Source organism: Hippopotamus amphibius, chromosome 15 (genome assembly GCF_030028045.1).
Source record: "Hippopotamus amphibius kiboko isolate mHipAmp2 chromosome 15, mHipAmp2.hap2, whole genome shotgun sequence".
In the NCBI taxonomy this organism is placed as follows: domain Eukaryota; kingdom Metazoa; phylum Chordata; class Mammalia; order Artiodactyla; family Hippopotamidae; genus Hippopotamus; species Hippopotamus amphibius.
In genome coordinates, this window is record NC_080200.1 from 20677868 (window position 1) to 20696925 (window position 19058).

Sequence of the window (19058 nt, forward strand, 5' to 3'; positions counted from 1 at the left end):
CAGAATTTTCTAAGCGATAAGAATGATAAGGGTGTCTTTGGATATACATAAGAAGCCCCTTTCAATCACACCTGAGTTTATGTTCATGAGATAACTTTTGGAAAGCCAGTAAGAATGGGGCTGGTTGCTGGGGGACCAACTGTATGACCAGAGGGTTGTAACTTAGCGACGCCCCCACCCCCCACCCCAGGAGGGGAAAGGGACTAGAGATTGAGTTCAATCATCAAGAGCCAATGATGTAACCAATCATGCCTATGTGATGAAGCTTTTCCATAAAACCACAAAAGGACTGGGTTCAGAAAGTTTTCAGGTTGGTGAACACTTGGAGATGCAGGGAGAGAGGTGCTCAGAGAGAGCAAGGAAGCTCTGTGCCCCTTCCCATATACTTTCTTATATGCATCTATTCCATCTGGTTCCTGAGCTATATCATTTTATAAAAAACCTGTGATCTAGTTAGTAAACTCTTCCTGAGTTCTGTGAGCTATTCTCGCAAATTGACAGAACCACAGGGGTCTTGGGAATCACCAATATATTGTGGGTGGGTCAGAAACACAGGCAACCTGGATTTGCAATTGACATGAAGAGAGAGGGGAGTCTTGTAGCACTGAGCTAGGGGATCTGACACTATCTCTAGGTAAATAGTGTCAGAATTGAATTAAGAGCTTGAGGGTGTTGAAAAATCACTGTGGGATCTGACAATATCTCTAGGTAAATAGTGTCAGAATTGAGTTAATTGCTTGAGGGTGTTGAATAAACACATGGCAGAATGAGTCTAAACCATCTTTTACCGGAATGCAAGGAAATCTTCAAAGAATAGTGGGGCGATATCAAATGGACAGCAATGCCAGTATGAAGGGACTCCCATTAGCCAAATTTGAACATCAAAGTAATTAATAGGAGTTACAGATTGAGAAAAATGGAATCCAAGATTAGGTTTATCTATATTGATATACATAAAATAAATGAATGAGTAAATAAATGGGGGAGAAGAGATAGCTTTACTCAACAATAGAAATCTCAAAGTATCTCAACACAAAATACTAATTATTTTAGAAGTACAAAACAATTATTAACTTTACAGTGGAAAAGCCTGGCAAACACCATCTTAACCAAGTGGCAAGTTAACATCACCAGATATGACATAAATTTCCGCAATGTGCTTCCTGATACAATATAGTGAGAAGAACACAACAGCATCACTTTCAAGGTATTCTTCCCCCCCCCCCCCAAATTCGTAAATCAGGAGGAAACATCAGACAAACTGGCTGATACTCTTCAAAAATGTCAAAGTCATAAAAAAGATAAAGCAAGACTAAGGAATTGTTTCAGATTAAAGGAGACTAAGACATGACAACTGACTGCAATAGGTGACTCTGGGTGGAATCCCAGACCTACACAAGACATTTTTGGAGAAAAAGAAACATTTTGAAAAATGGCTATGGAACAGATGTTAATGTTGGACAAATATTAATCTCCTGATTTTGATGTAGAAGAGCATCCTTATTTTAAGAAAATACACACATGTATTAAGGAGTAAAGGAACATAATTATTCCCAAATGCCTTATTTAAAAATATAGTAATATATAGAGAGTGATAAAGGAATGCAGTGGTGTCTGATAAATATTTAATAATTGACTTTCTGGGGGAAAATCTAGCAGTTTTTGACTCCCACTGTGGCTGATTTCAAGCTGCTGATGTGACTTCATTGGTGGAGTTGGGAAGAGATGCCCTCAATCAGCTCTCATGAGACACCAGCTCTAGCACATCACTGAGTTTATACAATTTCGCATAAGGCATTTGGTCACCTATTGTGGTTTCTCTAACAAGTAGAACATCTTTGAGCTTATGAAAATATGCTCGGTCCCCTGTTATAATAAAATGATAGCCTTATTTACATACCATGAGTGATATTCAGAGAGAGGAAGTTTTTTCTTTAATCATTTACATTAGTGTGCAGATATTTTGGAGTCCTACTCACAGGTGTTTTGTGATTAAAAATATGTTTCTTGACCATATGCAATCATTATCTATTCCTTTAAAAGATTTTTGTGTATTAAAGAAAAGCAAATATATAGCTGGTACAAAAGGCAATATTAAATTGTTTAAAAAACCAGTAGTTCCATCAGCTCCATTATAAATAATGGGGAAGCCCAAACTTAAGGTTGAAAGGGATCTTAGACATTCAGCTACATATTTTGTGACCCATAAAGGCAATGCTGTAGGCCACCTAGCAGGCTTGAACATTCAGAATACACACCCATCTCCTTCCAGCCCACACCCAGTGATCCTCTGGCAAGTTTCTAAAAATAGGACATGGTATATTTAGTTTTCCCCACTGTTCACATCGTCTATGCAGCTATCCCTCAAACCTGGGAAAGGCTGAACACAGTACTTATGTCTGGATCCCAATCCAGTGTACAAAATACACCTATGATGTGAGGCTCTCCCTACCTGAGGCAGCCTTTGTTATGGTTAGCTCACAAAGACTGGCAGAACTGAGAGAGGACTAGACTTTGACAGCATCATATAAGTCATCATTGGGTCCACAGGAGTCTTACATGAAAAGACAAAGATTCCCATGGGTTATAAATTGACACAGCCATTTTGAGGTCAAGTTTGGTAACATTTACCAATGTCTAAACATGAACATCCTCTGACCAACAATTCCACATCCAGGAATCTGTTCTACAGAAATATTCATGCCAATATCTAATGATACCAGAGGATGCTCACTGCAGCAGTGTGAAAGCAGAGGTTTGGAACCACCCACTTGTTACTAGGAGAACAGATATATATAATTAATTCATACTATGGGGGACTATGGCAACTATAAATTTTTATGGTGTACATACTTGTAAATTTTTACAGGGAGCATATATTGCTTCTGTAGTTTGAAAAGTAAACTGATGATTCTTTTCCTTCTGCCTCATCTCAATGGGAAAAAAAATCACAAGAAATGTGATTTTTTAAATGTACAATTGAGTCAACCTGATTGAACAGTCTTAATTAACACCACAAGGTAGTAACATGACATGTCATGTCTGTTAGAGTTTTCAAATCACTTCTTTTGATTTCCTCTGTGGAATCCTTCCTTTTTGTCCCTCAATAGCATGTTAAACAGAGCACATTGTTTTCATACAACTTTTTTTTTTTTTTTGCCTTGTGTTGGGTGTTCGTTGCTACATGTGGGCTTTCTCTAGTTGTGGCAAGCAGGGGCTACTCTTCGTTGCGGTGCATGGGCTCCTCATTGCGGTGGCTTCTCTTGTTGTGGAACATGGGCTCTAGAGTGCAGGCTCAATAGTTGTGGCTCACAGGCTTAGTTGCTCCATGGCATGTGGGATCTTCCCAGACAAGGGATCAAACCCATGTCTCCTGCATTGGTAGGCGGATTCTTAACCACTAAGCCACCATGGAAGTCCAAAGCAACTTTTATTATACTGTTCAGCTTGCAAACTCTGAGCTTGTATCCAATTCTGACCCCAGCAGGTTGGGGGTGTGCCCTGGGGAAGGGCCTATTCTTCCTCTGGAAACTTCCTTTTGTTCCATCTCACAGGCTCTTGCTGTTTCTTCAGCGTTGAGGCCAGAAGGGGAGGTGAGAGAAATGGTGCAGCCACAGCCTCCCCAGATCCTCCCTATTCCTCAGTTCCCCCAGCTCAGGCTGAACCCCTAATCTCTGCTCCATCCTGTTCATGCCAGGACAGCCCAGTGCTCCTTTGATTCTGGATCCACTCACTTGGGAGACAGCATGCTTGGAAAGGATGCAGCAAACTGGCTCAATGTGGCTAACTTCTCAGGTGTTCTTTTGACCCATTGGAAATTCACATGTGTGTGCATATTGAGTGCAGTCTGGGTATGCTCTCTTCAGGGACCACATCTGCCAGCTTCCTCTTCCTCTGGGCATACCAACGATCCTAACAAACAAGATGCCGAGCTCTTTTTGCAGGCATCACTGAAAATTACATGATTCTTTGAGGGTTGGCTTAGGGGAATGGCAAGTACTTTCACCCTCAGACAGGGTAATTGCCTCTCACTATATGTATTCAAACTCCCAAGACTTCGATGACCCCCCTCTCCAATTTCCTTCCCGTCCTCTGTCACCCAAAGGAAATGATCTCTTTTAACCACTTATTCCACATATTTATTTCTTGTATTTACAGTTTATTGTCAATACGTATTGGTTCTATAAAATGAGAAATTATGAATAATCATAATCAAAGCATAATCATGCAAATTCAAAATAGATATTCAACTCAAAAAATACAACCACAAAAGCAGGTTCACATATCAACACGCGATGCAGCAGATTTTTCAAAGAACAGCAAATGCTTGCTTTTTCATTTGAAGACTGTGCCCATATCAGATACTAGAATGCCTCAGCTTATCAGTGTGTGTTCACCACGAGAGCCAAAATTCATTTGTAAAAATGTTTCTCACATTGAAACTGTTGTAAAAGATGCACTTCCCAGAATTAAGCCTCCTCTCAGCCTTCTTGCCAGTTTCTAATACCTAAAAACTAACTGATACAGAAAATGTTCCAAATGTAACTATTCTGATTCTTAAAGGTTAAACAAGTATCTTCAAAAATAATTTAAAAGAATTATTGCAAACGATAATGCTGTTGCTCTCCCAGCCTTACTCCAGCATGGGCATCTCTGGTTCTGCATCTGCAACCTTGGGCTAAGCCTTCACCACACTCCCATCACTCTGCTTGTATCCTTCCCTGGTTCTTCTACTTGTAGTTCCATATTGGCTCCAGGCAGCTTTGTGTCTAGTCACTGTGCCTGCTCCCAAATTGTTGGTCCGAAACTCAGTCCTGCTGGGGCCAAGGCTCAGGACCCCCCCAACACTGATGAAACTTTGGGGCCTCCTCCTCCAGCCATTGGACCCCTGTATACTGGTTGCCACAGTCCACATCAGGCCGAGGAAATCTCACCGTTACCTTCTTTCCCAGAAATAATTTGGAGAAGATATTGTAGATGAAGGTCCAAAACCTCATCATTGCTGGCACTCTGGTTATGATTATGTCACTGCTACTGCCTCCCTAGATGTTCTCTAGACTTTCCCTGGAGGGGGCCCTTGGAGAAGATCTTGTCAGTGAGAGACCTGGGAGAACCCTAGGACTGGGAAACAGAGAAGTAGCAGGTGAGTTGAGTAGCATGGGGGTGCTGGCCAGAGTCTTTGTTGGACCTGCAGCTGGTGTTAGAATAGTAAACCCCACACAAGCTGGAGCCCACCTGTCATCTGCCTTCTACTAATTTGGAAGCTTACAACCTCATTGTAGGGCCAGATACTGAGCACAGTTTTAATTGTCACCTTCTTGGGGCTCTCCGTAGGTCAAACAAGCAAGAGAAGACACAGTAGTATGAAAAAAAAAAAAGTCAGTGAAAAGAAATGGGTCATTTGGGTGGAATTAGGTACCTCTGTTGGTGGCCATGGTAAGGAATCTTGGGCACAGTAACCTAGATTTCAGATTTCTGCTCTGCAATATAAAAAGCTTAGAAGCATGATTCCCATTCTTACAATAAGAAAATAACTGACTAAGCTGAAAAACAATATCTCTTCTTAGGTCCAACAGATAATTGAAGTCATGAGGCAAACTGTTACCCTAAAAGCTAGAGAGAAAGGTAGTTACAGAGAATCACTGCTTACAGGTGAAACTGCACAACTCAGATGAGATTCAAACTCAGCCAACACTCAGATTGGGTCTTAAACCCACAGGCTGAGACTTTTACTTAGCCAAAACCCTGATTGGGACTTGAACCCTTGGGCTGGGACTTGAATTCACTGTCTTTTAGATTAAATAACTCACCTGGTGTTATTACCAAAAGCTTGGCCTCTCTGTACACCGGTGCTGAATCAAATCCTGGAGACAGACTTTTGGGTGAAGTAGAAAAGGATAGGTTTATTGCTTTGCCAGGCAAAGAGAGACACGCTGGGCTTCTGCCTCAAAAAACTGTGGGTCTCAACCCCAGAGGATTTGAGGAGGGGCTTTATAACAGTGGTTCAAATGTGGGGGGGTCTCTGACAAGATGAGGGTATGAGCAGGGCTTGCACTTCCTTAATCTTGTCTCAGGTGGTCTCTCTGATGAGCTTCTCTGGTCACTTTAATCTTGCTTTGGGTGGTTTTTTGGTTGCTCTTTCCTTGATTAGCAACAGTTCAAATCCACCCTTTGGAACTCAGGGAAGGTCATGGATGCTGGAATCTTGCCTATAATAAATGATGGACAAAAGGAGGACTCTGTGCCCAGGCTCCATTTGGTTTCAGTGCCTTGGAGCCCCACAGGGCCCCACTCTGTTTCAGTGTCAGGACTTACTGAAGCTTAGGTTATGTCTCAACGCGGAAGGAATTCAGTGAGAGACAAAGTGATAGGGTGAGGGGCGAAGGGGAAGCTGGGATGCAGTGAGAGAGTAGCATAGACAGAAATACACTACCAAATGTAAAATAGATAGCTAGTGGGAAGTTGCTGTATAACAAAGGGAGACCAACTCGATGATGGGTGATGCCTTAGAGGGCCAGGACAGGAAGGGTGGGAGGGAGTCACGGGAGGGAGGGGATATGGGGATATATGTATAAATACAGCTGATTCACTTTGGTGTACCTCAAAAAATGGTACAAGAGTGTAAAGCAATTATATTCCAATGAAGAGCTTAAAAAAAAAAAGGAAGTGGATTGATAAAGGGAAGAGCCAATTTTGACTCCGTGTTGGATCTGTTTCTTTGGCTTTAGCCTTTGCTTTTTGTTGCTTTTGTTATTATAATCATACATAATGGCCTGCCTCAGGGAACCCTACCTACCTGTGACTGGCTGCAAGAAAGAATCGGAGGCTGGCCATTCCAGGAGATGTTTTGCAAGACTGATGGCCTTTTTTACTTTACTTCCACCCCACCTCTCCTTCTCAATTCTGCCTTTTTCCTTTCCTTTCCTTTCCTTTCCTTTCCTTTCCTTTCTTTTCTGATTCTATAAAAGAAACTGACATCCAGACCCCGATAAGATTTTTTTTGGGGGGTGGACTTTAGTCTGCCATCTTCTCAGTCTGTTGGTTTTCTGCATGAAGTCATATTCCTTGCCTCATCTCCTCATTTCCTGATTTATTCCCTGTCGTGCAGTGAGCATAGCAAGCTTGGACTCAGTAACAGATTTATTTAGAGATACACATTCCATAGACAGAATGCAGTCCATCTCAAAAAAGGTGAGTGTGGCCCAGAAATATGGGGTGGTCAATTTTTATGGGCTGCATAATTTCATAGATTGATAAATTGGAGGATTATTCCAACTCTCTTGGAGAAGGGGCGAAGATTTCCAGGAACTGGGGCACCACCCACTTTTTGGCCTTTTATGGTTGGCCTTGGAAGTGTCAAGGTGCCTGTGGGTGTATAATTTAAATGCTAAGGTATTACAATGAGCATCTAATGAGGCTCAAGGTCTACTGAAAGTTGAATCTTCTACCATCTTGGGCCTAGTTTGTTTTAACCAGTTTATGTCACAACCTCTACAGCTATGTCATTCTTTAAGGTTGTGCCCTGCCCCCTTCCCTCTTGTTTCACAGGGACCCCAGGAGGAGAAGCCTGTTTGTGGAGCCAGTAACCAGCATGAACACAAAGTGTAATTAACTAACTGCTAGAGACAGAGTATGTAATAGCTTGAGAGTTCAAAACTCCAGGGGGCACCAGTTTTACCCCCTCCACCCACTTTCTTGAGTTTTACCTCCAGGAGGCCCATCAAGTTCTCACTGTGAAAATTGGAGGAAAATCCCCTCATGCTTCTAGCAGGAACAGTGTAAAAGCAACCACTTTGAAATCTGCCAAAGCACTCTGTTCTTCCTCCAAATCTCTGTAACAAAGGCCAGCATTCAAGGGAAACTACTTTAACCTGCAGAAGGGCAATTAGCCAGCTCCAGCCCCTCTAGCCTTCCTGTCACATAGAAGGGGGGAGGCAAAAGCTAAGAAGTACTTGTGAAGATCATATCCCAGACCCACAAAAAGACTGAGATATAATCATAGGACTATAGAATGTTCCCTCTCCCCAGTGCCTTGCACACTAACAGAGGGTTATAGTTGAAAAAAACTGAAAGTCTCAGACTCTAAGAAGGACTTGCTAGGAGAAACAAAAACAAGGACACTAGAGGAAGCTGACATCTCAGACAACTACAGCTATAGCAAACAGCAAACACAGTGTAACTCCAAGGCAGATCAACACACACCACCACACAAAACCCAATTTACTTGGTTTCTATTACCTAATACATCATGTTCAGTTTTCAACAAAAATTACAAAACATGCTAAAGGGTGAGAAAAAAAATAGTCTGGGAAGAAAAAGGAAGCAACAGAACTGAATTCAGATATGACAATGATTTTGGAGTGATTGGACTGGGAATTTAAAATAACTATGATTGATATGCTAAGAATTCTAATGGAAAAGGTGGACAACATCATAAGAATGATGGTTAGTGTAAGCAGGGCTACTGAAACTCTAAGAAGGAATCAAAAAGAATTGCTAGCAATAAAAAACACTATAATACACTACCAACTGTAAAATAGATAGCTAGTGGGAAGTTGCTGTATAACAAAGAGAGAGAAACTTGATGACTGGTGATGCCTTAGAGGGCCAGGACAGGGAGGGTGGGAGAGAATTGCAGGAGGGAGGGAATATGGGGATATATGTATAAATACAGCTGATTCACTTTGGTGTACCTCAAAAACTGGTACAAGAGTGTAAAGCAAATATATTCCAATAAAGAGCTTAAAAAAAAAAAAAACTATAACAGAAATGCAGAATACCTTTGATGGGCTTACCAGTAGACTGGACACGGCTGAGGAAAGAATCTCTGAGCTTGAGAATATGTCAATAGAAACTGCCCAAACTGAAATAAAAGAGAAAAATGCAGAAAAAAATGGACAGTATAGAATATTCAGGAACTATAGGACAATTACAAAAGGTGTAACATATACATAATAAGAGTACCAAAAGGAAGAGAAAGAGAAAAGGGAACAGAAGAAGTATTTGAAGTAATAATGGCTAAAAATTTCTTTAAATTAATAACAGACAGCAAACTACAAATCCAAGAAGCTCAGAGAATACCATACATGATAAAGTACTAAAAACCTACATCTAGGCATATCATAATCCAATTGCAGAAAACAAAGAAAAAAAATCTTGAAAAAAGTCAGAAGGATAAAAAGAAAACATTACCTATAGATGAACAAGGATAGGAATTACATTGAATTCTTGTCACAAAGCATGTAAGCAAGAATTGAGTAAAGTATTGAAAATATTGAAAGAAAAAACCATCAACCTAGAAATTCATAGCCAGTAAAATTATCTACTGCAATAAGATAAGGAAATAAAAGGTACACAGATTGTGAAGGAAAAAATAAAAATGTCTTTGTTCAAGGATGACATTTTTTCTAATTATCTTTATAGAAGATCCCAAATAATTGATGAAAAACTCCTGGAACTAAGTGAATAAAGCAAGGTTACAGTTTACAAGGTTGATATACAAAAGTCAAATGCTTTCCTATATACCAACAATGAACAAGTTGGATTTGAAACTAAAACCACAATACAATTTACATTAGCACAAACACACACACAGAGAAGTATTATACTTAAGCATAAACCTAACAAAATAGATATAAAATCTATATGAAGAAATCTAAGAAGTCTGATCAAAGAAATCAAATAAACTCTAAATAAATGGAGAGATATGTGATGTACATGGAAAGGAATATTCAATATTGTTAAACTGTTAATTTTTCCTATTGATTTATAGATTCAATATAATCCCAATCAAAATCCCAGCAAATTATTTTGTGAATATCAAAAAGCTAATTCTAAAGCTTATATGGAGAGGCAAAAGACCCAGAGTTGCCAGCACAATCGTAAGGAAGAACAAAGTCAGAAGACTGACTCTATCCAATTTCAAGATTTCCTATAAAGCTATAATTTTAATTATGACAGTGTGGTATTGGCAAAAGAATAAATGGATCAATGTAAAGGAATATAGAATCCAGAGGTAAACCCATACAAATATAGCCAACTGATATTTGACAAGCAATGGTACTGGAACAACTGGACATCCACATGCAGGAGAATAAGAAGGAGAAGAAGGAGAAGAATTTAGACATTGACCTTGCTCCTTTCACAAATATTCAAAATGGATCATAGAGCTAAATGTAAAATGTGAAACTACAAAACTTCTAGAAGATAACATAGGAAAAAATCTAGGAGACTTTGGTTTGGTAATAAGATTTAGATAGACACCAAAAGCATGATCTATGAAAGAAAAAATAAATGCACTGGACTTCATTAAAAACTTCTGCTCTGTGAAAGACACTGTTAAAAATAAAAATAGAAGCCACAGACTGGTAGGAAATATTACTATTTGCAGAATACATATCTGATAAAGGACTTGTATCCGAAATATACCAAGAATGCTCAAAATTCAACAGCAACAAATCCAATTTTTAAATGGGCAAAAGACTCAAACAGACACATGAGAGAAGATGTACAGATGACCAATAAGTGTATGAAAACATGCTCAACATCATATGCCATTAGAGAATTGCAAAAAAAAAAAAAAAAAAATCAGTATATCACCACACATCTATTAGAATGGCTAAAATCCAAAATACTGACAAACACAAAACACTAACAAGGATGTGGAGCTACAAGAACTCTCATTCACTGTTGGTTGAGAATGCAAAAATGATGTAGTCACTTTGAAAGACAGTTCAGCTTCTTTCACAACTAAACAGTCTTACAACCATGATCCAGCCTTGCCATATGATCCAGTCTTACCATATGATCCAGTCTTACCATATGATCCAGCAATCACACCCCTCAGTATTTGCCTAAATGAATCGAAAACTTATGTCCACACACACACACAAAAAAAAGCCCTGAATGTGAATGCTTATAGAAGCTTTATTCATACTTGCCAAAATCTGGAAGTAATTAAGATGTTCCTAAAAGGGTGAATGGATAAACAAACTGTAGTACATCCATACAACGTAATATTATTCAGCAATTTCTTTTAAGAAATGACCTATCAAGCCACAAAAGACATAAAAACCTTAGATGCATATTACTTAGTGAAAGAAGCCAATCTAAAAGGCAATATAGGGACTTCCCTGGTGGTGCAGTGGTTAAGAATCCACCTGCCAATGCAAGGGACATGGGTTTGATACTTGGTCCAGGAAGATCCCACATGCTGTGGAGCAACTAAGCTCGTACGCCACAACCACTGAGTCTGTGCTCTAGAGCCTGTGGGCCACTACTACTGAGCCCGTGTCACAACTACTGAAGCCTGCATGCCTAGAGCCCATGCTCTACAACAAGAGAAGCCACCACACTGAGAAGCCTATGCACTGCAACAAAGAGTAGCCCCTGCTCACCCACATTGCATGCAACAATGAGGACCCAACACAGCCAAATAAATTTTTTTTAAAAAGGCAATATACTGTAAGATTGCAACTATTATGATATTCTAGAAAAGGCAAATATATAGAATCAGGGAAAAGATAAAATTGCTATCAGGCATTTGGGGGGAGAAAGGGAGGGATAAATATGTGGAGCACAGGGGATTTTTATGGCAGTGAAACTATTCTGTATGATACTGTAATGAGGATACATGACTATGCACTTGCCAAAACCTATATAATATACAACACCAAGAGTGAACCCTAATATAAACTATGGCCTTTAGTTAATAATAAAGTATCAATACTGGTTCATCAGTTGTAAAAAATGTACAACACCATTGCAAGGTGTTAAAAATAGGGGAAACTGTGAGTAGGGGAGGCAAGAGGTATGCAGGAATAGCTATACTTTCTGCTCAAATTTTTGTAAACCTAGAACTGTTCTAGAAGATAAACAAAATTGACAAAGCTTTATCTATACTAAGAAAAAGAGAGGAAGACTCAAATATATAAAGTTAGAAATGAAAAAGGAGACATCACCACTGATACCACAGAAATACATAGAATAAGAGATTGCTATGAACAATTATATTCCAACAAATTGCATAACCTAGAAGAAATGGATAATTTTTATCAAGACTGACTCAGTAAGTAATAGAAAATCTGAACAGAGCAATAATGAGAAAAGAGGAATTGAATCAGTAATCAAAAAACTCCCTACACAGAAAACTCTAGGACCAGACAACTTCATTGGTGAATTCTACTACACATTTAAAGAAGAATTAACAGCAATATTCCTCAAACTCTTCCAAAATACTATGGAGGAGGGAACACTTCCAAACTCATTTTACAAAGACAGCATGACTTTCATGCCAAAGCCAGATTAGGATACCACAAGAAAACTATAGGCCAATATCCTTGATTAACATAGATGCAAGAATTCTCAACAAAATATTAGCAAACTGAATTTGAGAACACATAAAAAGGATTATATACCATGACCAAGTGGGATTTGTCCCTGGGATGCAAGGATGGTTCAATATACAAATCAATAACTGTAACACATCACATCAACAAAATGAAAGATAAAATCAGGATTTTCTCAATAGACACAGAAAAAGCATTTGACAAAATACAACATTCTTTCATGATAAAAACCCTTAATGGATTGGGTATAGAAGGAACATACCTCAATATAATAAAGGCTATATATATACCAAGCCTACATACTCAATGGAGGAAAACTGAAAGCTTTCCTCTCAGATCAGGAACAAGACAAGGATGTCCAATCTCACCACTCCCATTTAGCACTAGAAGTCCTAGCTAGAGCAATTAGGCAAGACAAAGAAATAAAAGACATTCAAACTGGAAACGGAGAAGAAAAACTGTTGCTATTTGCTGATGATATGTTCTCATATACAGAAAAACCCAAAGAGTCAATCAAAAAACTAATTGCTCTAACTAGGACTTATAGTACTACATTGAATAAGAGTGGCAAAAGTGGTCTACTCAGCCATAAAAAAGAATGAATTTTTGTCAACTGCAACATGGATCAACCTGGAGGGTATGATGCTTAGTGAAGTAAGCCAGACAGAGAAAGATGAATACTGTATATTTTTGCTTATATGTGGAATCTAAAATAAATGAAACAAATGAATGAATATAAAAACAGAAACAGACTCACAGATACTGAGAACAAACTAGTGGTCACCAGTGGAGAGAAGGAAGGGAGGAGGGGCAAGATAGACATATACAATTAGGAGGTACAAATTACTATGTAATATACAATAAATAGGCTGCAAGGATATACTGTAAAGCACAAGGAATATAGCCACTAATTTATAATAACTTTAAAAAGAGTATAATCTATAAAATATTGAATCACTATGTTATATACCTGAAACTAATATTGTAAATCAACTATACTTCAATAAAAAATAAAAACAAAACACAAAAACTGAAAAAAAGAGAGAAAACTATTGGAACTAATCAATAGTTTCAGTAAAGTTATGGGTACAATATCAATATTCAGAAATCAGTTGCATTCCTTTATACTAATGATGAAGGAACTGAAAAAGAAATAAAGAAAACTATCCCATTCACAATAGCACCAAAAACAATAAAGTTCTTAGAAGTAAATTTAACCAAGGAAGTGAAAGCCCTCTACAATGAAAATTACAAGATTTTGCTGAAGGAAAGCAAAGGTTATCAAACAAATGGAAAGACTTTTCATGTTCATGTATTGGGAGAATTAATATTATGAAAATGGCCACACTACCCAAAGCTACCTTCAGATTCAGCACAATCCCCATCAGAACACCAAAGGCATTCTTCACAGAAATAGAGAAAATAATCCTAAGATTTGTGTGAAACTACAAAAGACCCTGAATAGCCAAAGCAATCCTGAGAAAATAAAATAAAGCCAGAGGTATCATGTTTCTTAATTTCACACTATATTACAAAGCCATAGTAATAAAAACAATATGGTACTAGTACAAAAATAGACACATAGACCAATATAATAGGATAGAGAGCTTAGAATTAAATCCCTGAATACATGGTTAACTAATATTCAACAAGAGATCCAAGAACACCCAATGGGGAAAGCATAGTCTCTTCAACAAATCATGCTAAGAAAACTAGAGAAATGCATGCAGAACAATGAATTTGGACCCCTATATCACATCACTCACAAAAATTAACTGAAAATGGATCACAGACTTCAACATAAAACCTGATACTGCAAAACTCCTAGGGGAAACAAAAGTGTAAGGAAGAAGCTCCTCAATATTGGTCCTGGCGATGATTTTGTTTTTGGTACATGACACCAAAAACAAACACCAAAAACAAAAATCAACAAATAGAACTACATCAAACTCAAAAGCTTCTGCTCAGCAAAAGGAACAATTAAGAAAGTGAAAAGACAACATATAGAATGAGTGAAAATTTTTGCAAACCATATATTAAATAAAGGGTTAATATCCAAAATATATAAGGAACTCATACAACTTAATAACAACAACAAATCCCCCCCAAACAATCCAATTTTAAAATGCACAGAAAAACTGAATGGGTGTTTTTCCAAAGAGGACATCAAAATGGCCAATAGGCACATGAAAAGATACTCAACATCACTAATAATCAAGGAAGTACAAATCAAAACCCCAGTAAGATATCGCCTCCCACCTGTTAGAATAGCTCTTATCAAGAAGACAAGAGACAACAGGTGCTGGTGATGATGTGGTAAAAAGGAAATCCTGCTGTTGGTGGAAATGTAAACTCATCCAAAAACTATGGAAAACAATATGGAGTTTCCTCAAAAATTAAAAGTAGATCTACCATAAGTCTCAGCAATTCTACTTCTGAGTATATACCTAAAGGAAACAAAATTATTATTTTGTAGAGCTATATGCACTCCCACATTTATCTCAGCATTATTCATGATAGCAAAGATATGGAAAGAGCCTAAGTGCCCATTAATGGATGAATGGATAAAACAGATGTGGTATATAGTCACATGGATCATTCAGCTATGAAAGGAAGATATCCTGCCATTTGAAACAATATAATTGGACCTTGACCACATTATGCTAAGTGAGATAAATCAGACAGAGTAAGACAAGTACTATATGACAATCAGTTATATTTGGAATCTAAAAAAAGTCTGATAGGTAAAAAACAGAGAGTAAAATGGTGATTACCAGGGGATGGGGGGGTGGGAAGGGGCATAAGATTGATGTTATTTAAAGGGTACAAACTTGCAATGAGTAGTAAATAAGCATTTGAAATCTAATGCATATTATAATGAATATAGACAGTAATATACTATAATTATGTAATGTGACAAGTATCACTACAATGGCAATCATATTACAATATATAAATGTATCAGTGACATGTTGCATACCTTAAATTCACACAATGTTATATGTCAAATTTATTCAATAAAAATATACACATACAAAATAAAAAACTGCTCTAGAAGATAAATTAATAAGAAAAAAGGTAGCGCAAAACAGGCCATCAACAAAATGAAAAGGCAATCTAGTAAATGGGAGAAAATATTTGCAAATCATATCTGATAAAGATGCTCAAAATCACTAACCATCAAAGAAATGCAAATCAAAACCACAATGAGATATCACCTCACACCTGTCAGAATTCCCATCATCAAAAAGAAAAAAAATAATGTGTTGGCAAGGATGTAAAGAAAAGGAAACAGTTGTGCATTGTTGGTGAGAGTGTAAATTGGTGCAACCACTATGCAGAACAGTATGAAGGATCCGCAAAATATTAAAAACAGAACTACCATATGATCCAGCAATTTTACTTCTGGAGTATTTATCCAAAGAAAATGAGAAGACTAACTCAAAAAGATATCTTCACCTGCCCTGTTCATTGCAGCATTATTTACAATAGCCAACATATGGAAACAACCTAAGCATCCATCAATGAGTGAATAAAGAAAATGGAATATTATTCAGCTGCAAAAAATAAGGAAATCCTGCCATTTGTGACAATACGGATGGATCCTGAATGCATCATGCTAAGTGAAATAAGTCAGAAAGATAAATACTGTATGATATCACTCATATGTGGAATCTATTAAAAAAAGAAAAAGAAAATGGGAAAAGATAGCCTAGATTTGGAGAAAGTAGGTTTCCAAAAACTCAGAGAAAGGAGGGCTAGGACCTGTGGCCTCACACTCATGCACAGTTAGTAGCTCCAGAACCATGGGGTGAGGCAGCCACAGCAGAATTCCTAGAGAAAGATGGCAGTGATCTTAACTGAAAAGAAAAGAAGTGAGGGACAATAGAGACCCATGTGGCAGCACAAGGACCTCTGCAAAATCAGGCAGGATAAATAGACGTGGAGTGCCTCTGGCCCTTCAGAAGACCTCACAGAGGCACAGATGGACCAGGTCTCTGGCCACTGTGGTCCTACTTTCAGAGAACAGGAAGCTTCATGTGCTGCAGGTGCTTGACTAATGTGCTCAAAGCTTAGAAGATGTCAGGTGCTACGCTGAGGGCTGAGGATCCAGTTTGGGTCTATGGCCTAGCAGGTGGTGAAGACATCAACCACTTATATGTGGCAGGAGCATGAGAGCTAGGAACTGGAAAACTGAGGAGCCAGATGGGTGCATGACAGGATCCCTACCTAAGCATGGGGGTGGGGCAGGGACAAGGAAGACATCTGAAAGGAAGAAAGGCTTTAAAGATGTCTCATCAAGGCCCAGAAGAAAGGGTCAGTGAGAAGGAAAGGCCCAGTCCGTGCCACAGAACCGAGGGAGCCCTTGGTTGAAAATTGGTTGAAAAGAACTTGAAAATTACAGCAGGGCTGGGGAAAGATGAGGGAGAGGAGCTTTAGGGGCAGGACAGAGAGGTCTTGGGGACATAACAAGAGAGCTAGGTGTTCCCCAAGGGGCAATAGGAGACAATGGTGCATAGGTCATACCCACAATTAAAAGCAAGTTTTTCATTTTAAGTGTTCTTTCAGGGTAAGTTAGAAAATATAAAGTGAGAGTAGGTCACAGACATATAAACCAACTTATGGTTACCAAAGGGAAAGGGGGGGAGGGACAAACATATACACACTACTATATATAAAATATAGTTTGGGATTAACATATACACTCTACTGTATATAACATAGATTACAATGAGTACCTACTGTGTAGCACAGGGAGCTATATTCAATATTTTGAAATAAACTATAAGGGAAAAGAATCTGAAAAAAATATAGATATATGTGTGTGTATGTGTGTATATATATATATATATATATATATATATATATATATCTGAATCACTGTGCTGTATACCTGAAACCAAGGAAACATTTTAAATCAACTGTACATTAAAAAATATTTTTTTAAAGTGAGGGTGGGGGACTTCCTAGGTGGCACAGTGGGTAGGGATCCACCTGCCAATGCAAGGGACATGGGTTCAAGCCCTGCCCCAGGAAGACACCATATGCCAAGGAGCAACTAAGCCCATGCACCACAACTATTGAGCCTGCTCTCTAGAGCCCGTGAGCCACAACTATTGAGCTTGTGTGCCACAACTACTGAAGCCCATGCACCTAGAGCACATGCTCTGCAACAAGAGAGGCCACCACAATGAGGAGCCTGTGCACCACAATGAAGAGTAGGCCCCACTTGCTGCAACTAGAGAAAGCCTGCATGCAGCAACGAAGACCCAAAACAGTCAATTAAATAAATAAATAAATAAATAAATAAATAAATAATTAAATTTAACATGAAGGTAGGGAGACAGGTCAGGAGATCATTTCTCAGGTGTAGGCAAAAGGGCATGGTGGCATGGATGGGTGGTGAGAGTAACCAGGACACCTGAGAGGCACAGCAAACATAACCTGAAGACAAGTGGGCCTCTGATGTCCCACCCTCTCCCCAACCAGCTTGTTCCCTGCCCTTGCAGGTAATGCTCACTCACTTCATTTTTCCTGTTGCTCAAGTCCTTGGTGCCATCTTTGTCCCATTTCAGCCTAGTCTTTCTGCAGATTCTGTCAGCTTTACCTCCCCACCAATAAACCCAGAATTGCACCACTTCTTATCACCTGATCTGAGACACCATTACTGGCACCTGGATTGTGGCAGTAGCTCCCCCTGTCTCCTAGCCTGCCTTTAGGGCTTGTCCATTTTGACAAGCTGTCCCTCAGGATGCTGAAAAACAGTGCAGAGCCCAATGCCTGCTCCTCCCCTGCAGCCTCTAGGATAAAGTAAGATCACCATCACTTCATTCCAAAACCATTCAGAATGTGCTCTGGCCAATGCAGCCAGATTTACACTGGGAAGCTTTGTGCTTTGTCTGGGGAATAGTGAAGCATGTCACCTAGCTTAAGTACAGCTTGTATACCAAAGCTTACCTTGGCCCCTGTTTAGCTGTCTTCCCACCACCCTGGAGATGTTCAGGTGGTGTTTGGCCACGTGGACCCTCGAACTGAATCCTATCACATCCTATCTCCAACTTGAACCGTTTTCACAGGATTTCTATTTCTGCTCTTGAGAGGGGCCCTGCCCATCCCAGTTATGGTCACTCACATTTTACTGGCAGGCTCAGCAGCTCCTCCAGACTCTGGAAGTGGATGGGGCTCCTGGAGATTCCACCTCAGAGGGACCCTGAGCCACTGTGTGTATCAACCAGTGACAAATACGTGGCCTGTGCTTCTCTTGCAGCCCTCTCTTCCTACCTCCTCTACAAGCCTCCATGAGAGACCCTATCAGGCATTTACCATTGGTGTGGGTGGAAAGGAGCATGGATCAGAGCTCACTAAGGGCCAGGCACTGCAGACCAAAGATGAATGCTATTCTCAAGGAGGCCGAGCTACAAAAAGACAGCTGGAAACAATCGCAAATCAGTAGGCAAGGCTCCAAGACAGGTGAAGGCAGGGCAGGCAGAGCTTTGGAAGCCCCCACTGCAGGCAGTGCTGGAGCCGGTCTTTACCCTTTAGGATGCTTCAGAACTTCTCAGGGGCTTGTCATAAATGCAGATTCATAAGCCCCACCCCAAAATACTCTGACTCAGGAAGTTGGGAGAGGAGCTCTAGAACCCACAGGTTTAACAGGGCCTGGGTGATTCTGACACAGGTGAATCTATTTTAGAAGCCTGGAGAAGCAGA